We start from the raw sequence: 25050 nt of genomic DNA on the forward strand, positions 1-25050 counted from the left end.
CAGGGGTGTGCTCTTCTGTACAGCCGTGCCAGCTCCTTTATGTGGGGAGGCGTTGTTGGGTAACGGCCTGTGCGCCCAATTACCTAGTGTGTCAACGGGACTGGTAAACACCAGGACAGTGAGTAAATACAGTCCCTGGTCAGGATGGGGTTTTTAGACTGATCAAAAGCTGCCTGCAACCACCATCAGCCACCTTTTCCCCAAAATCACCCTCCTCCCCAGCAGTGAGGCAGTCACACTCAGGTGCATACAGACGTATAGTGTCCTCAGCCACTCCAGCACGGGATCATTTCTGATAATAATGGGAGTCAATAAAAGGGAAACGCTTATACAACGGAAGCGTGAATTAAGCAGGGCCCTGGTACTCTGCTTTTCACTCCTTTCATGCCCTGTTCTCACAGTACAGATTCGCCCACACAGCACTGTGCTCTGAACCAGCTCTAACTCTGTCTGGCAAGCTGGGGCGCAGCCATTGATAGTCATCGCTCAGGATTATGTGGGGCCTCAGGCACAATTGGCCATAACTATTAATCTTTTAAATACAGTCTTAAAAGTACATTGCACTATTTTGATTGATTATTGCTCAAACCTTGTAATCGTGTAGCAGCCCTAGAAATAATGAACATTATAGGGTTTTTTTTTCTGTTGTAATGCTTTTTTTGTATTAGGTAGTAGAAAATGAACCACCCTGCTACATTTTTAAACCAGGCTTTCCAAATATTGGGTAAGAATCAATTACTTTAATTAATTTGGTTTGAATTAGCCAATCTAAGTCCTAAGGCATTTTCACCACAATGGTCTCGGTCCTATTAATTTGATGTTCAGGCCCCTAGCAGATTTCCAAAATAAGACAAATAAATACGAGTGATACATACTGGCATGATGACAAATATTCTACAAACAAGAGTCTGTCTTCTTTGGTTTTTTAAAAATGCGACACACTACTTAAACTGCGTCCATTACTGGAAAATCTAAAAAGAAATACGCCTTTGATTCCCAAACACCATGAAATTATATATGCCAGTATAATAAAATTCATTACCTCAAGACTTGAGGTTAATTTACATTTCTTTAAATACAGCCATAAATAACTGAAGCGTTCATAAGTGAATAATGGTAATTTATTGCTGTTTCTTTATGATGTGTGCTGCAGAAGTGTAAAGCCAGCATAGTGGAGTGTATGGCCCACAGCACAGGGGCCAGCTTACAGGCACATTAAACAGCTTGTCAGACACTGCATCACATGCAAACACTGTCCATTGAAACAAAATGCTTCTGATGCAAGCCATAAAAATTAATAGAGCTTTGTTTAATTGTGCTTCTAAATGGCAGGCTACCACAGCATTGCTCTTCCATGTGCTTGTTCAGGTTGAGGTATTCTTACTTATACTCCTCAGTGTGCACAGCTCCTACAGATTCATCTGATTTAGATGTTTTTACACTGGCTACTTTCCCACCCTGTAGATATGATATGGTTTCAGACACAAAGTCAACAACCTCTGAAGACTGTGCAGAAATGTATCCTGTTTCATACCACGTCATATCCCGCCCTTCCAAATGTGCTCCGGATCAGGTCCTGCATTCCCATTGTTTAAGTCCCACAGTAAACATACCTCCCTGTGTTACCTGCCTCGCCCTTAGAGGGCACTGTCCCGTGGAGGGGGTCTGGATGTGCCAGCCCTCTGTGCACTAATAACACAGTTAAATGAAGCAGCTCATTGAGAGTGGGTTATCAGTATCACTTTGCTGAATATGCAGCTGTTCATGTGTTAGTTTTGGCCTGAAGGCGGTGCTAGCATCTGGACTGCCTGTATCAGGAAGGTGGCCTGATGCTGGGTACCAGCATCTTTCAGAGTCCACCCTCCATCTGGGTTTTCTCTGCAATATGATGAGCATGACGCTTTCTACTGAAAAGGTTGAATGTGTGCAAAATGTGTGACTGTGCAGGAAGGGCCCAATAACAAATCAGTCTATTACCGAAATCTGTTATATTTACCAAGATCCTGTATTGGGGCTTAAGCCTCAAATGAAACAATCCAATGGGTTCCAGGAAGGCTTCACAGTCAATCCTTTTCAAAGACTGCCCACTATCTCACTCTACACATGACCTGAATTGGATCCTCTGAAAAATCTATAACGCTAACCTTCTTCAACAGGTAGATGATGGCTTTCTTTCAGCTGGTCAGACCTGACAATACAGATGGATTGTCCCCGCGGACAACTAACAGGAAGAAGTAACCTGAGAATGACAGCCTTACTCACAGATGTCCCTTCCTATCAGCTACAGCAGTTTGTCATATTCATATCACGCACTATAGTCTAAACAGTGTATTCCTCATATTAACTGCTGAGAGGTTCTCAAATAATCAGACTTCACTTAATAAATATTTTAATCAATAAACAATCATGTGACAAAAGTTTATCAAGATTATCAATTTTAATCAAAATAAGGACACTTTAGTTGTCGCCTACATTATCATTGTTATTATTATTATTAGGCTGTATATTTTATTGTGAATTTTAAAATACAAACTTAAGGTATGAAACATGGATTTAGGTCTCACCGTTCAGTTGTTTTCAAAACCCCTTCATATCTTCTATTTTTTGGTCAGGTCTTCTTTAGGCAGATCAAGTATACCTTAAAAATGGGGAAGATAAAAGAGAAATTTAATTAAAAGAGCTGATCATTTTTAAGAGAAGTGGCTAATGAAGGAGGCCATATTTACCTTCATTGCCCATGCGCATATTAGACCCTGAGAGCTTCAGGCTGACTGGTAGAGTGTAGTGGAGCAAATCTGCATTAACTCTCGTTTGGCTTTCTGATCTTTTCTCCTTCACATCTGTAATGAGTGAGACTTGAATCTGCTCCAAGAGATGGCTTTCATGCGTCACCCCACTCACTCAATATTCAGTCAATACTCACAGTAACATCGGAGCTGTGTTTTCTGTTGGCTGAGCACAGCAGCCAGTCAGCTTATTGAAGAATACAAGTAATCAATCCTATAGTTCACAGCCTTTCACAAACATAAGGGTGAATATCTAAATCAACGTGTGATTACAAGCATTATTGTCATCAGGCAAAGCAGCAGCATTAAAATGTAGCAGGTTTTCTTGCCCACGACATTGTGTTTGTGTGTGTGCATTGTTTTTCTGTGGCATTGTCAGCAATTGGCTCCAGTGTACATTTTTTCCTCCCTCTGTCTCTCCCCTCAGCCCCCCCGATCTCTCAGCACAGCCTGTAGACAGGCCCCAGCAACCTCTGGGGGCATTGTTACCACGACAACCAGCCAGCAGGCGGACACGATTCCTCATCCTGACGGGCGGCTTTAATTCGAGCCCATCCAATCATAGCAGCCGATGGTTGAGAGCAGTCCCATGTGGTGCCAGGGCACGGGGTGGGCTGCTCGGAGCCCTCTCAGACTTGCTGCCAAGATGAGCGCACAGGGAATATGTGTAATGTACAGTATTTATTCTCGGCACACACGCCGCCACACCGCCGCTCCTGTGCGCGGGACACTCCTGCAGTCCAGAGCTTCATTAATCAGTCTCAATATGGCATTCCACAAGCTGGGGCTGGAGCCACACCAGGGCTGTGGTGGTGGGGTGCCACCCCCACAGCACTGCCCTATGCAGAGGGTTGAGGAGCCAGTGATGCATGTAACATATTCATTGTTAAGTTGCAAACTTTTTTTTTCTGAGACAAGGAGGAGAGGCTATTCATAGGTTGACACATAGGAAAAAAAAAACAAAAAAAAACCTCCACGGTCATTTTAGCAGCATGTTTATCATGACCCTGCAACATGTTGGCATGAAGCGTAGTCACCATGGCGACAGATGGCAGAGCATCATGGTGCATGGCAAATTTGGAGATGGTAGAGCTATGATGAAAAATCACTCAGTTCATCCACTACTGTGTGCAGTCACAGTTTACTCGTGACAGCTTTTTAAGGTGCAGTGTGAAAGAGAAAAACTAGCATTATCCAGATGGTTTAAAAAAGGGTGATTATCTCAACAATGACAGCTCATTGATCTAAATTCCCCACTTTATTGGGGATTGAATGTTTCAGTAAGAGAGAAGAGAAATTTAATGGAACCTTTTGGAAGATTTCATGTCAACCTTATGTGATTTTTTTCTAATAAAATACACCAGCAACATTCAGGTCAATTCAAAATTGTGTGTTTTATTTATTACAAATTCATTACAAAGGTTTTTGCCTTGAACTTTTTGTCCTACCTTCCCAGCGCTGCTCTACCCTTAATATTCACCCTTTTCCCGCTCCTCAACCTAGGAAGGCAGGGCAGCTTCTCTGCTGTGAAGCTGAAAATGCTCACCTCAGCTTCCCTAATATATCTTCTAGATAGAGGATCTTTATCCTTGACAGCCATCCATTGTCTGCTGAAGGAAGGTCAACTTTTCATGTTTTCTTCCTCTTTAAAGGAAAGAAAAATTTAAATTTAATTTCTTGATGACATACTGGGACCACAAACACACACCCTCTGTTATTATATATGTATGATGTATGTTTGGCTCGGGGAGACGACACAGGTTTTGTCTGTTTTTATGGAATAACAACTTTGCTGCATAAGAATAGAAGCACAGATCATGTCTGGCTTTCTTGAGCTGGGTAGTGGAACATCTTTCTCCTCTTAGCCACATTTCACAAGTGCTCCAACTCTCTTGCTTCTGCTTGAAATTTCCCTGAGACTTGGCTCTCCAGCGACAGCCACTCGGACTCAAGTTTCATTAGTGGGCCTGTTTTGTGCTGATAAGTGCAACAGCACCCATTATATTAACTGGCTCTCAGCAAAGCTGAATAATAATTACAGCCATGTCTGCCAGACGGCATTGCTGCACTACATCTCCTAGCAAAGCAGACTTTGAGATATTCAATTAGAATATCTGCCCTTCTCTGGACTCATCATGTCTACTTCAAGTCAGTCGCAAAGCAAGAAGCCTATGAAAAGATAATAATTATCACAGATTACATAATAATAGTGTTAATTACAATAAAATATAAATAATAAGAAAAATTCAGAATTCAGAAAGTAAGAATTGAAAAGAAAGAATTCAGTTACCACAAATACTATCACTGCTATTAATAATAATAACATAAAATAAAGTAATATTTGGAACAGTAGTAGAGACATTAAGTAGTCTTAATAATATGCAATTTGATGATCAGTGGGGGGGGAGGGGGGTGGGGGGGGCGGGGGGGCTGTCACTTAAATGAGTGTCTGCCTCATCTTCTCTGTCTCAGAGTAAATCATGATGTCCGTAAGTGGAGCTGTGACATTGGAGCTCGTACCCTACCACAGATGTGTTCTGGCAGGGTGAGCCAGACACAGCAGATTAATTACAATAAATCATTTCACACTTGTATTTATGAGCGCATGCCCTGCAAGCTCTTTCACTTGTGGTCCATGACCAGCAAGGCGTTTAAGCAACGGCAAAGAAGTTGCGCACAAAGGATGGCTCAAATTTCTCCCAGTGAAAGGTGAGCACCTAGTGCTGTTACATCTTTACCTCACCTGACCCTGGTATGGTGATTTCACACTCAACAAAAGAAAAAAGAGGGATGAAGAAAAGGTTACAAAGCTGGTATATGGAGCACGAAACAACTTGATCTGCGGTTGATCACATCTGTAAATGTACCCCCCCCCCCCACCACCACCCCCAAAGGGTGACATTTGTCACAGTATGCCCAGCATGAAACTGAAAATTTCCTTGACATTGCTTATTTCATTCCAAAATGAAACACGTAAATAGCCAGGGCAGCAATGTGAAAATAAACATACACTAATGCAGGGGTGCTGACTGTGGTATTTGCTGAGGTATGGCAGCGGGGTGTCATTTAGTTTATTATTACTACTATCTACTAGTGCAGGATTTATGGCACCAAATTCCAGGCTGCCTTTGACCTCTCCAGCCTTGGAGCAGGGGTTTGCAAAGCCCGGATCATCCCCTCTAATCCGCTCTCATTAAGGATGAGCTGCATGATAGCGCACCACTCCCATCCACCGGCCTCCCCATTGCGGATAAGTGGCAGCTTTGATGGCAAATTTAATAAATTACTCTAGATCATTACTTGCGCTGCCTGGTAAATAACACACCCACATAGCAATAACAGGAACAATAACAGTGATTATAATAACAATAACTGTATTAAAAAGGGGGGAGGGAACACTCCGTTGATAATGATAATTGAGGGTTTTCACTGGGAAATGAGAAGCTTTCTCTGGAATGAAAAAGGGGAGTGGTTCCATGCTGTGGTGCTCTGCTAGCAGCACAAGGGTAGAGGTTGTGACAAGCTCGAATCAGATTAATTAATTGACAATCTTAATTGACAATTTTGTTCATTTATAAACTCACCACTCTGTGAGAGTCTCCTCTCAATGCTCAAATTTACTACTGGTAAGTTGCAGAATAGTAATTGCAATTGGCGCTCATAGGGAATTGGAACAGGGTTTGGTCTTGATAATAAAAAAAAAAGAAAATAAAAAACTGAAACATTAAACTTATAACACTCTCCCATCTAGAGAGTATAGTTGAAACATCCACATGCTGATATGGTTACTGCCTTTCTTCATTTTATAGGGGTTAACAGAAGGACTGCAGGTGTCTTTCTCTTCCTTATTTCAACTGGAAAGAACTTTCTGTGGTTTCTTTCAGTAAATTACAGTTATGCTACCCTCCAAACATGTGCTCTCTATTCTAGATCAAATTAAAAATTTAAACCCTTTTAGCACAGTGCCCAGCCCCAGTGTAACTTGAAACAGTGTGGTTGGCAGGAGCGATATTCAATCAGAGCTGTATATGAGGGTCTTTTTGAATAATGGCGCCAGTCAGCCAGGGCCCGGCCAAGGGAGAGGACATAAGATTTTACTCCAGCTGTAACTGATATATATGCCATTTTATTTTTAGATCCTTTCAGTCTCTATTCTTAACCCCCAGCATATTTCCATAAAGTGCCACAACTAGGACTGCTCTGTGTTCAGAAATGGTAATATTCTTGGTACCTCCTCCATTTCTTTATTCTTCCCCTATCTTTCTTTATCTGGAGAGAGAAATGTTATTACTGTCCAGCTCTGAAATACTTCTAGCTTTTAAATGCACCACTCCTACTGAGTCATATTTGAACCTTGAGAACCTAAAGGAGAAGAAGGAAGGAAATTAGGTGACCGATTAGCTGAGGCAAAGAGGACCTGCAGGGTTTGGGTTTCTGTGTGTGGGCAGGGTGCCCAAATGAATCTTTTGGTGCACTGTGCAGCAGGGAGAGAGTGAGGCCCACAGCTGCATCCTCCTTCACAGGGTGCTGTGATCAAAGCAAAGGTCTGTTTTGAATTTTTGTGCAGAGGTGGAACAACCTCAAATATAGCTAACTGAAACCAGCAATAAATACTGTGACAATGCCGTCCCAAGGTCATTTTGGTTGATCATGTGGGTGACTTAGGCACATTAGCTTTGTGGTGTGCTGAGAAAAGGAAAAAAATGTTTGATGAATAGAAGGTGAGTGGAGTAGCCTGGCTCAACCCAACCAATATCTCAAACATGGGCTGTTCTACTGGAACAAACTACCTCAGGCCAAAAGGTACCAGCAGTCATTGGATCACTAGGTTATATGATCCATCAAAGAGAGATACTGACAAAGTGGTGCTATAAACTCTGTGGATAGGGAGAACCCTGTTACACAGGTAAAGTAACAGCCTCTCTACAGGAATGTCACAATTAAACCTTTGTGAAATAAAAGCTCTGGATGGCGTTTTCTCTGACTGTGCAAACAAAGCAAACTAGACAGCTACCAATTAAACCCCAGTCAAAGCCCCAAGAGCCTAATCGCAAATTAATTGGTTCCAATAACAGACCGAGTTGCCATGCTAAACAAAGTGGCAAGCTACCTGCAATGAATAACATCTCTTCATTAACAATCGATAGGCGTTTAATTAGGGTAAGGGATTGCCTGTTTCATTTGCCTGCATTCCTTCAATGCACTGCATGTTTGTTTCCAGACATGAAAAAAGCTAATTATGTGACAAAGAAAAAAGCCCATTAGAGAAAAAAATGGAGAAATGAGATTCAGCATGGAAAGAATGCCTTCCCTTCATTAACCCGTTTACCAAATAAATGAGATTTCCAGGATGCTCTTTCATACTGAGGTGAGAATGAATCCAGAGTTTAGTATTTTATCATTTGACCTTCTTTAAAGGTTCCATTCATTCTCTTCACTCTGCCAGTAGATCGCCTCATGTGGATTCCTTTTGTGGATGTGGATTCCTTTTTCTTTGCATTTTCAATACCTGCTTTTTAACTCTCCATTTATTACATATCCTTTGTCGTAAATGTACAGTTAGTGCACTTTTACAATTTATAGATCTTTTGCAACCTCCTCAGAAGGTGACTGCTGAGAATATTCATAGGGGATTGGTGGGAGATGCACAGTGCCTGGTAACCTCATCTCCCATCGGAGAGTACACCGTGTCTATGTGCTAAGACGGAGGGGGTGGGGGAAGGGGGCGGTGGGGGGCCAGGAGAGGTGACAGCACTCTGCTGACTCTGAGATTGCTGAAGTAGTTTACCAGCGCCTGAGGTTTCTAGGGGACTTTTTATTTACATCTCTGCATTGGTAGATTAAGCTAATCAAAAGATTAATCAGTCTGATAACACCAAAGGCAGTGTCGGTGGCTAGAGATTTAGGATGAGGAGCAGGGAAATGTTTTTTCCCATAGCTCCACCCACTTGATCAACTGCCAGAATGCTTTAGGGTAGCAGTCTTCTTGCTTTGAAAATTCACCTGGAAATGGTGGGGTACCAGCATAGGCGTCATTTACGCTGTCCCTACATGTCCCCACCACTTTTTGTCATGGCCCATTTCGTCCCCACCACTTTAAATAGGTGTGAACACGTCGAACCTGTCATTGTCCCCAGCACTTTTCAAAACAAACTGACACCCATGTGTACCAGGATAGCTCCAGCACACACCACAATACTGAACCATTCAGCCTAACCCCTCTGCTATGGGGTAGTGCAGCTATAATCTAGTTAATCATATCCATCAAATGATCAACAAAATTTATTCCTCTGTTTGACTGTGGAAGTGAATTTGTGTGACTGAGAAACAGAGTGATTTTGAAAAATATAGCTGATGAAGCAGGCTTATAGTAGAGTCCTAGGTTTTTTATTTCAAAGGGAAAACTGCTATTGGAGCCAAGATGAGGGCCTCACTGGAATGACCACAAAGTCCTGCAGGTTACAGTCAGAGGTGCCATTAACTGCCTCACTGGTCCATAGTAGGACTCTCACTGTTAGCACTGTTCAGTAAAAAGGAAACCTGTAGCATAGCTGGAGGACTCAATCAGAGGAACGGAGGGCACCAACCCTGTGCTCTGTTGACACAGAGTTCAGACTCCTGCCACTCATTCTGGATTCTCCGCTCCCTAGTAGCACCTCTTAGGTTGTTCAGGAGGTGTACGAATGTTCTTTCCCAAATCCCAAGGCTCTGTGTGTAATCTCCCACTGTCCAGCTGCTTTTCTGTCTGCTCTCTGGACCCCAGCCTACACCCACTGACTCTAAATACTCTGCTGTACTCTATGCGTTGTTACTGCACTTGGCATGAGGACATGAAACACCATTAAGAGAAAATCTCCCTCTAAACAGGGATTTAAAGGCGTGATGATCCGATTGCTCCAGAGCCACTGGAAATTAGTTTTCATGTGATACATTTGCTCACTTCTTAAAACGGGATAAAATCTGTAAGCAAGGTTGCCCTGGGCCTGGTAGTCTTAAGCCAGTATGACCACATGGTGCTGAGAGTTTCAGAGAAAGCTCTATGTCTTTAATCTTTGTGAAATAAACAAATAAAACATAGAGAAAAATTAGCTCTCCATCTGTCTTCCTCAAATGCTTACGTATCCAACATCTTAACCACGGAGAGGCAAAGCAAATCTCCACCAATTGAAGCCTGTACAGATCCACAGAAAAAAACTGAAGAGTAGGGCTGGGCTTCTTCCCCTGTATACCACAGCTTAAAGGAGACATGTCATCAATACAGATCATTTTAGTTTTTCAGCCATCGATTAAAAAATCATTCTTTAAACATTCACTCACGGGTACTTGCTACCTTGAACTGCAGTCTATTATTTGGGTTAGTTTTTACCAAAACTGATAACAATACAGTTAACCTCACATTGTGGGGGCAACCAGACACCATCTGGACATGGTAGCCTCATTACCTGAACTTCCACAACCACAAGTCCCTTGAGAAGACAATTTTTAAAGAGGAATTGTTGTTTGTGAGAATAAGCTGCAAGGCTTAATGAAAACGCAAGGTGGTCCAAGCAATTTAGAAGCTCACAACAGGGAATGCAAGGACCCAACAGATGAAAAGTAGCAGCCGGCTCATTTTGATCATGCATGTGGCTCATCGATAACTGGACCCTCATCAAGGCTTTTCTTGAAGAAGTAAAATGCATACATCAGGTATTGACACGAACAGTTCTATTTCAAGACCTTAACTCTCTCTGCTCAGTCCACATGCACTTAAACAGAAGATGGAAAAGGGGGGATCTTTGTAAGTGGCATGCAGAGGGAGCTAGCGGCATTGTAATCAACATGCTCTTCATCCTCTGAATTTTCCTCCGTTTTATTATGAACACAGCAATGTTCAAAAAAGACATTTTGACTATGAATTCTTCTGTGCATGAACTAAACTGCTCTCATTTGTATTCCATGAAGGGCGAAGCCTTGCACTAGGCTCTTCCCTACCAGAGTAGAACAGTAATATATAGATATAGTGTATACATACTGACACCTACAGAAAAAAATACAGTTTCACTATATGTTACATGCTTGTCTGTCACCAGAACGACTTGTTTGTGACTTTAACAAATTCAGGGATGCCACAGATAACACTTTGACAAATAGCACCTCTCTCCTCGTCCAATAACTAATACATCTCTCTCCGTCCAGCTGTCTCCCAGCCATATTAGATTGTATTATGTGATATTATATCACAACACAGCTCAACATATTAACCAAGGAGTGCGTGTAGCGTGGAAGGGGCCAAGGCTTTGTGCGGGGCTGCCAGAGCACCGCCACGCTCGAGAGAAGAATAGGACTGATGGGGCTCGATAATCCCGCTGTGAACTATCCCCCCTACCTTGTCATCACGTATCGAGCTCTTCCGCGCACTGACAGGTAATATGCAAAGACAATTAGCCCTTTGACAGATGCCTGTTCTGTGACACACATCATGACATATAGCCTTATTTTCTTACCCTGCTGCTCCCCCTTTCCTTTGCTGCAGGAAATATGGCTGTTTAAGTATGTGTAAAGCAGACTACATGTCTGAGCGAAGAAAGCCAAACAACCCTGAGCCCATTCATTTCCCCGCCTGTTCTGCAAACGATTTGGTCACGCTTCTAATTTTACAACAAAAGCCCCGGTGATCAAAATGAAAGCTGGCAATCCTTTGGCCGATACTGTGAGCCCTGTTTGTCGTAAGCGAGGGGCCGTGTCTGAGAAGTGACCGTACTCCCGTGCGTCGTGCCTGTCTTTCCCCAAGGAGGTGACAGAAATAGTCTGTGTCACCGGCAGTGTGGCAGGGTGCCTTGCGCAGAGCATGCCGCCCCCCTCCGGGAGGCACCAGGCAGAGATTTGAGGAGAGGTACCCTCCCACCCAGTCACAGGCACAGATAAGAGGATTATCTGGCTATTATCTACCCCAGGGGGGCATTACCCCAGGAGAAGAAATAGTGTTTAAAAGGGCAAGGCCCAGCCTTCTGCTCTGACGAAATAATAGATGACTGCTGAACCCATGACACAGAGCTGTGCGCAAGGGTCTTGAGCAGCAGGCTTTCTGCTCTCCACAGAGCAGAGTACCTCATTGTAACATTAAGGTGTCAGGAAAAATGTCTTCCTGGGCTGTTCGTATGTCTTTGTTTCCCTTCTGGGAGCAGTGAAAGCCTGAGACAGGCTTTTTTTATCTGGTGATTTAGCATCCCTCATTATGTGAACTACATTATGATGAACGCTTAAAGACAAGATAATTATTCTGGTTTTGTTAAAACTGGTGGTCTGCCAACATTTTTGGCGTCATTTTTGGTTACAGCTCCTTCAACGTGTATGATTCTTCTGCCTTATTTACTGTCAAAATTATTTCATTATAACCTTGCTCATTTTAACTCCAAACTTTAATGGGCATACTCAAGACTGGATTCAGCTATTTCTGGATGCAGTGTTTCTGTGATACACTCCACACTTATATACTTACACTTAGGTTGTTCTTAGTTTCATTAGTCCAATAGGACACTGACTGGGTTCAAGTGGAAAAAATGGCCAGTTATGCTTCTTTTTTGCCTTGGTGGATGGAGGAGGATACTGACTCTGACTGGACTGCAAGTTCAATCCAGCAGGACTTAAACAGAACCAAACCTGAAAACATTCAAGAGTTTAGTTATTATTGTTTTTATTAATATATGCATTATTATAAATAGCTGGTGAGTACACTATGACTGAGGGGCAGCTGATGATCTCTAATGTTGCTGAAATGGTTCTGGGAAAATAATACCTGCAACAGCTCAAGAAAAAGGAACATCACCATTTTGAATGGCCCTGTGTCAATGTTTTCCTCCACCTACACCTGAATGTGATGAGAGAAAAATAGGCTTTAGTCTGGCTTCAAAAGGTAAGGGAGTTTTCTTTGTAGGTTTGCTCACTTTGCAGCATTTCGTATTTAGATAGTAAAGTACTACAGGCTTGACTGTCAATCACTAGGCCTCAGGACCAGAGAGTGGGGACCACAGCCCCCATTGAGGTCACACAGCTGTGCTCTGGCAGAAAAAAAAGCTCTTTCAGGGCCAAGGAGAGACAGGAAATTCCCTGCCAGCACTCTAGCAACAGGCTTGAAGAGGACTAACACCACGGCCACTCCACACCCAACAATACAAACCGCTGTGAGTAACCTGCCTTGGCCATTCCACTTCATTCAGTGGCAGGAGAGACATTGAAGCTGTCACCACTTACTGCCAAGGCTTTCAGACCTGGGAACAATATCCCTCTCTTTGGCTACCTTCTTCACACAAAAGAAATAGCTTTTGCTCTCCTACCACACAGGATAGCTGGTAAGGAGGGAAAAGGGGGTGAAAACTGAGCTCAAACTTCCAAAGCCAAGGCTGAAGAAACTCAGGCTGAAAAATTTTGCTTTATAGATTAAAGAAATGGCTACAATTGTGCAAAGGCAAGAATGTTGGATTAACCCCCAATGAAAGATGCATTAACGTGATTGTTATGTAACCTATTGGATGCTGCTGACAGGTGAGACGTTTCCTATCGATCCATCTCAACCCAACAACCACAATATGTACAGTAACACACAGGGGAAAAATCTGATGGGCTCTCTGCCTGTCTGAAAAATAAAATGCCCTGGAGTAAGAATCAATAAATAAAGGGGGAGAGAAGAAACAAATCAAGTGCAGAAAAAAATCAGAGGGAAGGAATTTCTGGTCCTTCAAACAAGACCAAGTGACCTTTGTCCTTCTTGTGCCCCTCTTTCACTCCCCTCCACCTCCTTCCCCATACACACAGGCGCTCACTGTCCAACGGTCAATATTTTCTGAAGGATCACCTCCCTGGGGGACAGTAGGCAATCTGGATCGTCTCGGGCCTGTGCAATGAAAGCACCCGTGATTGCATTCGACCGAGCCTTAAAAAGATGTCATACATCAAACGGTAACAGATAAAAAGCCATCCAGGGCAAGTTAATCAGCAGAGTGCCTTTCATGGGCACACAACCATTTGCCTCAATGTTATAAATAAGGCACTCTGTGCCATTGCACAAGGGGGCCCGTGCCTTTCATTAAAAAAGTACAAATGTAAATAACAAGATAGCAATGCTTTACCTGGCTCACTCAAATTGTGCCCTGTTATTGTGCTGAATTAAGAATGAGAAACTGAGATGGCTGGGATTTGACCTTCAACAAGATGTGTAGTATGTTGTCTGATTGACATTTCACTGCTGAGCTGGGAGAAAACCCACTATTTACATGTAAACCATCAAAGATCTCCCTGTGATCATGCATTTGCATTGTTTTGCCTTCATTGGTTGATGACACCTTGGTGATTGTCATCACAGGATTAGATAGGGCAGGGCAGGGAAGAAATGGCAGTGCGCCGTCATCATAGCATTTCAATTAGAATTTTGCTCGAGATTATGAAAACATATGTAAGAACCAATAAGACACTTTTAGCCATGTGGAGGTCACCTATACCAAAGTACACTGTGAACATTTTCCTATCAGCCTTGTCTTTAACTGTATTATAGCACAAACCTTGCATAAGGCTGTGAAGTACACTCCTTCAGTAGATGTAGTCAATATCTATTCTGATCAATATGTCCCCAATACCATGCCCAAGGACATTAAGCTTATGGCTCTATTTGTAGTGAAAAAGGCCTTTTTTCTCTTTACTGAAAGCAATTTGGTTCAGCTTTGTACATAGACCCTGTCAACTAACAAAGAATTGGATGTGTCAAGCCAGGTTAGTGTATGTGTCTTGCTTTGCCTTTGAACACAGACTGCTGGACTTCTGAACTGGCTGATATTCCACCTGGAGAGTGCTGGGAAGACCCATACCTTTTCTGTTGGCAAGTTGCTCTTTGTTTTCAGTTAACATCAGCCCAAGGCATCGACATGCTGTATATTCCTACATGGTGGGAGGACCGGTAATGAGTGGCCATCTGTCACACCCCCTTGGCTCCTACAAAGAGGAACTACAGTAAATTACACATGGGTCAATATGGTCACATAATGTCTTCCTTTAGGGTATGACCTTTACTCTTCGTCCATGACTCTACTAATGAGGCCCAGGTTCCATTGCCCCTCAGGGTTATGTACTAGCCTGTGTCTCCCACCTTCCTCCTTCACCTCTAAGAACCTGTCCTTGAAGACTCATGGAGTAACAACTTGCCCTCTGTTATCAGTATTCCATCTGCAATACCATCCTCTCCTGTTTCATCATGTCACAGTGTAGGTAATTTTTGCACAAAGCCTTCCATGCCAAAATCAAACAACCACATAAACAAATTGTAGTGGGCCCAAGGTTATTTGAATGACAGCCATTGTGAGAGCTTGCAAAACTCTGCCATTGCAATATAGATCTGGAGGGAGGGGGAACAGGGAGAAAGAGGGAAAGAAAAGTAGAGGCAGAAGAGATGTGGGTAAGCTCTTTCCTGAAGAAACACACTCTCTCTTCTAAGAATGGGGCAGATAATGCTTCCTCTGAATTATTAATTACCAGATGACAAGGAGTCAGAGTGACTGGGAATTATCTCACAGAAGGTCAAACTAGGGGATTCTCCATCCTCGCTCTTTCATTTCCTACCCCTCTTTCTCTCACTCGCTAGCAAAAATGGAGCAAAATCCCCCACATACGCACAGCAAAACTTGCTAATCGCCAGACTTATCAGCCTTCCTCCTGTGTGTCTGAGGACCAAACAGCAAAAAACCCCAGCATGCCAACATGGCTTCCTTTAAAGGAAATGCAGCAAGTGATCTGCAGTCCTGGTCTTGGCCTCTACTTCAATGTCTGTTCTCTTGATAAAACCTACTGCCGATACTTATCTCAACATGGGCAACTTACATGCCTTCCACATCAATGATCAATTTTTGCAGGATTTAAAAACAATACAGTCCCATGTGATTGAAGTCAATGTTGTCTTCTGCAATGTCACTGTTCTTGCCATGCAACTATTCCCTATTTGTGCAGTTATCTAGCTTGGCGCAATGTCTGTCTTGTTACTTGGCAATTTCCAGTGCCCTGGAAATGTGTTACTGGGTGAAATGGTTGACTTCCTTGAATCCCAAGTCATAAGAGAAAAAACGTACAAGAAGTAAAGATTACACAAGCTGCTAAACTACATGCAAAACGACCCAAAAAAACTGCCATCTTGCTCTTCAGACTTGACTGAACCTCTCTTTATAAGCATGGGAAATAAACACAGTCTGAACCTTTACAGGCAAAAAACTGCATTTGTGTCAAAAGGAATTAAGAAACAGGATTCAAGGGTGTCAGTGACAAACCAGTGTAGTCCAGCAAAAGATATGCCATGCAAACATGGACCAGTGCTGACAAACATTGGCCAGCTGTTTCAAGATCCTTTAAGCTTGAACTCTACCAGACAGCTAGGTTACAGACATCAGACATTTATCAAGCAGGAATTTTAACCAAAAGGGAATCATATTAGTAAACCTTGAAGTAGTAAACAGTAAAAAAATGGTGAAAAGTGAAAAATACAACATATCAGGGAGGTAGACAAAATTCTGCATGTGTCCATTAGAGTACCTCAAGTGACAACTACAGGCACTCTCTATTGACAAGGCGGTTTTTAGATCATGGAGTTTAATGACACAATGCTTAAAAAAACATATGTAGATAAAACACCCTGCTATTGATTTGTAGATTCCACAGTTTCACACAGCATGATTAAAAGAGAAAACAGACCCAAAGACAGAGGCATCTGTCCTGAGCACAGAACATGAGGAAGATCCTAAAGCAGGAAAAGTGTAATCTTTTACCCCCATGGTGGAGAAACAGCAGGGGGAAGTAGGGTGGATGGAGAGTTCCATCCATCTTCCCTCCATCAGTTGAAATTAAATGACTATATCTAGCAGAAAGATGTGGGTAGAGAAAAGAGAAAGAAAAATGCTATCTCACTTTGCAGTGGGTATGACACAGTCATACTCAAAATGTCCTAAATAGATGGAACATCCATGAAGCTAAGATTCAGCACCTGTGAGTTTGTGTTTCAAAGTAGCAATGTGTCCACTGCATTAAAGAGCCTGCCTCTGAGGCAGAGCTTGTCAATACCCGAGCCCTCTCACGTATTGCAGGGCGACATGGATCTACCATCCATCACCTCTCAACTTGCACAACATGTGGAGGGAAAACATTGGGTGATTAATGGTGTCCTGTCCAATCGTTCTCGCAGGCAGAACTTCCACACCAATGAACTGTGGGTTTACTGCAGGAGAGAGACAACTTTCTCCCTCCTGTCTGCACACTTAAGTTGAGCGAGAGTACTAGTGGAGAAAGTGCCACATTGACTAAGCCAAGAAAAGATCCTTCTAGGCTTCAACAACTGTCCTATCTTTTCAAGAGATGAAAATGATTAAGTGTAATTCATTCTTGCATCATTGTTCATTGTTTAACAAGGGTGACAGTTGCCCCTGTTTAAAGCAGTTTACAGAGTGCCAGAGTGGCAAAAAAAGGCAAGGAGACAATGAACAGAAGAGAATGTCAAATTATGAATAAGAATTCCTCCACAAGTGAGCTAATAATGTTATCTACATTCTCCCATAACTAATATGCCAGTTGTTGCATTTTCATTGTACTAAACAGTAACTTGTCTCAAAATTTAATTGTGGCAGTTTAAACTAGTTTAAAGAATTCTACCAATGCTGTACGGGAAATATGACCATAAAAGAATACATTCTCCAATAGGATTCTCAATGGCAACACCTTGCCCAGAAACCTGACATTCTTCATCTGAATACTGAGCCTGGTGTGTGGACACAGGGAACAGTAAACTGAAATGAGATTTGTCAGGTGATGAATTCCACTAGTCACTGTGCCAGTGTCCTGGCCTCCAGTTTGAGCGTCTCCCTGCAGTGTTGTCACTCTAAGATGTACAAATTTTATTAGTCCACCACACAGGCTCCTTCATGAATATTCAGCAGACTGATATGTAACCAGATAACGACACTTGAGCGCTGCACGCTGCTCCAACAGAACCCCAGATCACTGCGATGTGGGACCGGGAGCTGGCCCGGCTTCAAAGGGGCAGGTTCCCTTGGTGACAGCAAACTGGGGCTTGATTGGGTGGAATTTAGCTAAACAGGGGGCCTCAGAGACAGGGAGGAAATTGCAGCTAAATGAAATAACAGATACATTACTAAACTGGCCTGAGGTCTGACTGAAAATGGTTCATAGAAAACCAATGACAGGTCCCAATTTTTTTTTTATAATACTATGTGCATTGACTGAAAGACACCAGGATAAAACTAGCATAACTCTGGGTTTAACTTACTCACAAGATTGTGGTATCATCTGCTCTTTTGATAAGGGGGTCTTGTTCTGCATTAAGTAGACTCTACTGTATGAAAATTGGTCATGGATGTATTGAGTTTGGGATTAATATCATCAATATTGATCACACACTGAACCTCCAGGTGTGCAAAGGGAGGAATTAGATGTAATTGCATACCCATCGATGGGGAACCAGAACATATGCAGCTCCACTTAATTTACTGTGTAATTACTAATTAATGTTGGTATTTGCATTTTACTCCTATTCTGGTTGATTATTCCTTTCTCACCCTCTGCTCCTTTCACTTTAATTTAGTCCTGATGGACTGGTGTTTTCTGTCCATTATATTTAATTAGATGATGATGGGTGTGTGTGTGTGAGGGGGTGGATCCCATGGTGCAGTTACATTGTATTGGGTTCAATAACTGGATGGCACACCTTATTTTAATCACACACAAACACAGGCACAAACATTCACAACAACAAATCAATGAGGTCTGAATTTCAAATAGTAAACGTGTGGTTTTACTGTGGGCAGGAAAGCACAGCGGGAAAGAAATAACCCGTTATTGTGGCTGAAGATAACCATGGAAAAATACAGAGAGCACACAATATGTAGCATTTAATATGGGGAGACAATACATAGCACAGCTGCACCCCTAAAAGTTCCATTTAGCAAAAAAGTCTCCTCAAAGCAGCCTGGTCCCTGCAGCAGGGGCTGTACCAGTGGGAGCCAAGGAGCTGCGATTGCGTGATCGATCACTCTCAGCTCTCACAGACAGGACGCTGCGCTCTGGTTTGTTAGGACAGCTCCTCAGTCTCAGTGGACATTATTGGCAAATCCAGTCCATCATTTCAGGTGACGTATGGCTCCACGGTGTGCAAGCAAAACCTGTCACAACAAGGGTAATGATGTCAGACACTGGATATTTCAGGGGTGGGCGTGGAGCACACTGCATGTAGTTGCACTAGGACATTTTTGACCTTGAGAGAGAGTAGTGAGGGAGGGCAGGGCAGGGGGGAGGGGTAACTTGAAACATTTGCTTGTGGAGAGAGGGGCCTGTCAAACAATTTACAGGGGTATAATAATTTTCTTTTAGTACTGATGATATCTCAAAGGCACATCCATTATCATTCTCCTTTCTCGTCTTCTCTTTCCCTCTCTCTTTCTCTCTCTGTCTCTCTCTCCCTCTCTCTCAAAACATATTCCTCTTGCTAATGGACTGGAAGTCTTGGGGTGAACCCACAGTCATTTAAAGATTAATGCAATGCCTGTTTTTCTGAAGGACAATCTTCACAGAGTGGAGAGGAATAGAGAAAGAAAGAGAGGGAGAAGAGGAAGAGAGAAAGAAAACGCCAGTTCAGCCTTGTTAATGTGGTTCTGCTAAGATGTCCTTTTTATTAGCAGCCAGGAGGGAAAGACAGAGGGAGAAAGGAGAAAAGAGAAAGCGACAGAGAAACACAAACTTGGTGGTGGAAGGGGGATGCAGGGAGAGAGCCTGATGCTTCTACACTCAACATATTTGCCTGTCCCCTGGAATCTCCATAGATCGGACCAGACAAACCTGGCAATAACAAGTCTATGAATATGTGGAAATTAGGGTAAACACAGAATCTCAAAATGAGACAATATTTATAACATTATTCATTTGTTTGGTCAAAGTTTTTTTTTTTTCCAGGGTCACTTGCATGGCTCACATTTTTACATATTATCCCATTTTTACAACACAATTAATAAAACAATTCAAGTTAACTATCTTGCTCAAAGGTACAGCAGCAATGTCCCACTTAGGAGTCAAACTTGCAACCTTTTGCTTACTAGGTTGGTTACTTTGATTTAACTGTAGCAGCTATAGACATAGTTTACACTATTTTGAGAAATGATGAAGATGTTCCAGTTTTTAGAATTTGCCTATTCTCTTGAAGTTTCATTTACATAGTCTTTGCAAATCCCTCTTAAAAATACTATCAAAAAGACTGTATTACTTATTGCTCACACTACTGATTCTACTGTATAACATCTGCATTGGCTGGGAATCTAAGCTTGGGAGGATGCTAGGCTAGTCACTATACAACTAATGCTTATAAAATTGGACAAATGTAATCCAAATTAACATAAAAATAAAAAAGAGAGCATACATTGGCTATATTTAGCCCTTTTGTTTGCTGATCCTGTAAATAGTCGTTTTGTGCATAATGAATGACTCTTTGTGATAGCAGCAGTGATTTTTCCAGTCCTAGGCAACTTAAACATTTTACATTTTATTTCACATTTGTCTCTGTTCTGACTAATCATAAATACATTTTGTTGTTTTAATGCAAGTGTGTTTGGCTAAAAGTGTTTAAAAACACCATCCCTTAAAAACACCATTTAGTTGCCATACACATTACAATGTCATGAATTATCAGAGTAATTAAGATGACTGGTTGGTATATTTTCCCTGCTGACATGCACACTCTGAATCCACATACTATAAAAGTATGCAGACAACAAAGAGTTCTAGCTGAGTCATAAATTACATGAAACAGTTAAGGCCACACAAGCATACTTGATCTATGGGCTGTGCTTGATCAGGTGATGTACTCTGGAGAGTCAGATGAAAATGGATTGCCCAGAAGCTTTTTTACACATCCATAAATTAGACCAAATTTGTCAAAATACAGAAAAAATACACACAGTGAGTCAGGTCTTAGTTCTCTACAAATAAGACTGTATCACAAAATTGCATCCATTATGCTGTCAAAATATTTGTAGGGAGGGGGATTAACTTATGATGATATGCAGGTATGAAGCACCAGTCAAACTGTGCTCAAGCACCGTGGTCTTGATTTACCACAACCACTGGGATTGACAGCTCTTTCTCCTTTCTCCAGGTCCAGATTAGTGGAAATATCTCCAAGATAAACACGAGCTGTCAGGTCTCTAACAAAAAATGTAAAGACAAAGTGTCTTGAAAACCATGCATTTTAGATGACGAATGAAGAAATTGAATCTGATAAGAGACTTCAGCATGTGAGGATGAGAGAAACAGGGGCGTGTGGGCGATGACTGAGACACCCTACAATCCAGTGGACTTTCCCTGAAACAATGCAGGAGACATTATTCACACATAGTCTCTTTCATCCCTCTCCAGAGTGTCAAGAGAATAATAATATGGCATTGTCTTTGCCACTGGAAATAAAGGTTTGACTTGCATATCAATTTACTGATTCATAAATCCCCAGTGCTATGATGCTGACAAAATTACTATGTCAGCCTTGCATGTTCATTAAGTCATTAAGGAACACAGTGGAGGAAAGTGTCCAGTCTTAGCAGCTGTCCAACGTGACTCTTGCATGCCAATCTGGCACTATAACCTTACCCCAACTCTGCCTGCCTGCTAATGCAATGAGGGGGTGGGCTGATGAATGCTTTACAGCCCTTTAGATCTCAAATGACTGCCTTAGGAAACATACAATGAGCACAACGAGGGAAAAACCCACCTATCCCTCTTCATCACTCAGTCACTCGCTCTCCCACCATTTTCTAAATGACGCAGAAATTCAAGGGCACTTTACAGCTCTAACTGACATTATAATGGAGGATAGAGCAGAGGAAGGAGAGGACTCATAGGGCAATGCAAATAGACCAGGAGAAAGACAGTCAGGGAGAATGTTAGTGAGAGAGAATAGCGATAGAAACAGGCTGCAGAAACACGCTGCACCCCAGTGATGTGTCCTGCCATAGGGAGAGCTGTGGGTGTCTTTTGCAGAGCAATTAAAAAGCAGGAGAGCAGAGGGGCTATGACCTCAGTTCTTTTTTCCTTCTGTCTCTCCAGCACCTCCACCTGGCTGACCCTCAGCGGACGGTGACTCACCAAGAGGCTGCGGTTAGGAGGCGAGTGCTTTCCTCTTCACCACTCACTCCAGCACCTATCTGACAGGCTCCTTCTGCTATGGGCAGTCAGCCACTGCATGCAGAGCACTCACATTACTAATACCCTTGCTTACGCCTTCAAGACAGGAAGTGGGGAAAAACAAAAAAATATATCCAATAATTCAAGAATCTTGTTTATTCAAAATGACATATCTGAATCTGAATCAAAGTTATTGCTCATAGTTTTGTTTGTCCAGGGTCTCTTTTTTATTTATTTATTTTTTTATAAGGAGGTCACCATTATATTACATAGCACCAGATACTGTCCATTAGATCCTGCTTAACACAAGTGTGGGGAAAATAATGAAAAACCAAACTTTTGTTGCTTTCTCTTCACCCAGTAGAGACAACAGTTTGTCAAGGCCCACTAAGCCCTGACTGTCCCGGTATTTAATTGGCCCCACCCACGTGAAATGTTAGTATAAATAGAGTCTACTCCAGATAGTGACCCCAAATGAGTTTCAAACATTTGGAAAAAAATAGTTTGGGTTATGATTTGGGTTTCAGCTGATCCTGGATCAGGCATAATGCACCTGAAAGATTCAAGGTGAGTCATTTAGATAATTTATGTGCTAACCCTGCCTCTTCCTGATGAACTCCTTTTGAACCTAGAAAATGCAAAACATAAGGATGGACTGTTGAGCGTGTCATCTACTTTTTTCTTTCTTCATTTTTACAACATTCTCAAGCCCTCCCTCCACATAGTTGCTAGGCCATTGCCTTCAAAGTCAACATCGCACTTACTGGTAGATAACCTTAAGTTCATCACTCAGACTGAGGCAAAACAATTACCACAATTCCAAAATATATGTCACTGGACAAACAATAAATTCTGCCTGCTACAGCGAAGTGGGGAAAACCGTTCATGTCGAATTAAGCTATATACTTCTGATGTGTTATCTTTTGCTCATAGCTTCACTGGCGTGGAGTTTAACCCTTAGCAGGTTGTGTTGGGACCTTTGGAACACTGACATCCATGTATGAATCTGCATACAGTACCTATCAGCTGTGGAAAGTGCATTCTAAATTAGTGCATGCTTAATTACTGTTTAACTGTTCTGCATTTTGGAGAAAGGATTTGCACACCATGTTGTCTGGTGAAACATGGTTGACAGTTATAATAAGGAAATCCTGATCTGCTGCAAAGGATCCTGAATTTGAATTCACACACATGCATGGATCCAAGCCAAGCATCTTACTCCGTATTAAAGCTCCAAGCAGTGGTTAAAATAAATGACTTATGAATGAGGTAGAGAAATCCATTTAGATTCATGAAGCTTAGTTTGAGCCGATGAGAGGGGAATATTTACTGAATCAAGACAGGGCAGGATGTGATAGCAAGGTATTTAGGAATACAACATTCAAATGAGAAATATAATTGCAAGGATGGTGGGGAAAAGTTTAGAATGATGATCATAACCTGTGGGGAATGTGTTTTGAGGAATCACCACAGTGCAAGGAATATAACCTTGTTCAGTATTTGTTGATGTCTTCCACAAAGGCTAGAGTCTCTCCATTTCCCTTAGCCCCCCCACCGCCACCCCACCCCCCCGCCCACTTTCTCTTGGACCACTGTTACAGCCAAACGGAAGCTTGAACACCACTCTCTCCACACTGAAATAAATCATTCACGAGCCCCACACGAGCATGCACAGAGCCTAAATGGATTATTCTAGGAAGGATCAATGCGAGGGTATGAGGATTTTATTATTGCACCAGATGAAATGTACAAGGCTCAGATCCCCAGCACTAATTCACCCCCCTGCGTTCACACTACACGTAACTTCACCCCTTCATTGTCATAGAATTACAAAGAAGGAAATTCAACGTAATTACGAATCATTCATCAATATTATGTCAACAAATAAATAACGGTGATGATGACAACACGGAAACAAACCTCTGTCTTTGGCTTCTAAACAAATCAAACTCTATAGCCCCCTTACGCTTTGATGTTGGGTATGGATGTTGGGGGTGTTTTATTATATGGTAATTTAAGGGGGTAAGGAGAGAGTGTAATACTGGGTTGACCTTCAGTGGAAGGGGCATGTGATACGATCTTCTCTTGCTCCTTTCCCCTGAAGACCCTGCCAGAATGAAGGTTTTTTTTTTTTTTTACTTCCTGGTTCAACTACACCTCTACCCAGCTGAAACACTATGGTAACTCACTGAGGGACTGCATGTAGAAGACAGGGACTCTTTTCCTAGGGACATATTCCACTATCTCCCTGAACTTCTCAGCAGATTTCTACCCATTTGAAAAAAACTGTACACATTCATCCATGAAGTGGGTGAGATCCACAAGGAATCACCAGAGCAGCAGCAGGGTGTACTGTGTTCTTTAATATACACCCTCAGAGACACCTATAATGTCTGTCCATACACAGTATGGACTTTCTCATTCACAAATGGCTCAGTAGACAGCTACGTGAAAAAAAAAAACCTGCTGACAAACAGTGCATAAAAACACACATAGGACAACACACAGCATGTTCACACACAGGCAAGAGCACTGAGACAATTTTGTGAATAGGAAAGAGGGCGTTGTCTTCTATTGGAAACCCAAAACTGGTATTGCCGACAGTGGTGCACACCACTGGTGTGGACCATCACTTGTGTGTGGGATCACAGGCTCAAGACAATTCTATGTGTCAGATGGAGACTGAAAATAGGACCAATGTCCATTATTCTATTCCAATAAAATAAAACCCAGATGGCAAAACATCTAGTCTAGTCTAGATCCTTTGCTGAATCTCAGTGAGACTCATAAAGAGAATTCTGCAGCACTTAAGTACACACTTGCTTCCTGGAACACAAAGCCACTCAGATCAGCCTCTTCCTCTGTCATTAATGTGGTTTTCTCCATCTATTAATCCATCCATGTATCCACCCATATTCCCCGTAATCAACAATCACCCTTCCAGTGACACTTCAAAAAAGTGGACCCAGTTTCACCACATAAGCTTTAATGCAACAAACATGAGGATACTCAAGCCACCTGATCATTGAACTGCTGTATTATGGGCTTGCATATTCAGTTAAGTCTTGATTACCTC

At 42.2% G+C, this 25050-nt stretch overlaps 1 protein-coding gene across 13 annotated transcripts in view; it reads right to left on the bottom strand.

Moving 5' to 3' along the window:
• Positions 1–25050, bottom strand: part of ptprsa (protein tyrosine phosphatase receptor type Sa) — a 175994-nt gene that overhangs the window by 143133 nt on the left and 7811 nt on the right. For all 13 annotated transcript variants that reach the window (XM_036520647.1, XM_036520652.1, XM_036520644.1 and 10 more), the window contains exon 2: positions 2565–2638. The gene's annotated coding sequence lies outside the window, so the exon portion shown is untranslated. The remainder of the gene's footprint in view (positions 1–2564; positions 2639–25050) is intronic.

This window comes from Megalops cyprinoides, chromosome 2 (genome assembly GCF_013368585.1).
Source record: "Megalops cyprinoides isolate fMegCyp1 chromosome 2, fMegCyp1.pri, whole genome shotgun sequence".
Lineage (NCBI taxonomy): Eukaryota > Metazoa > Chordata > Actinopteri > Elopiformes > Megalopidae > Megalops > Megalops cyprinoides.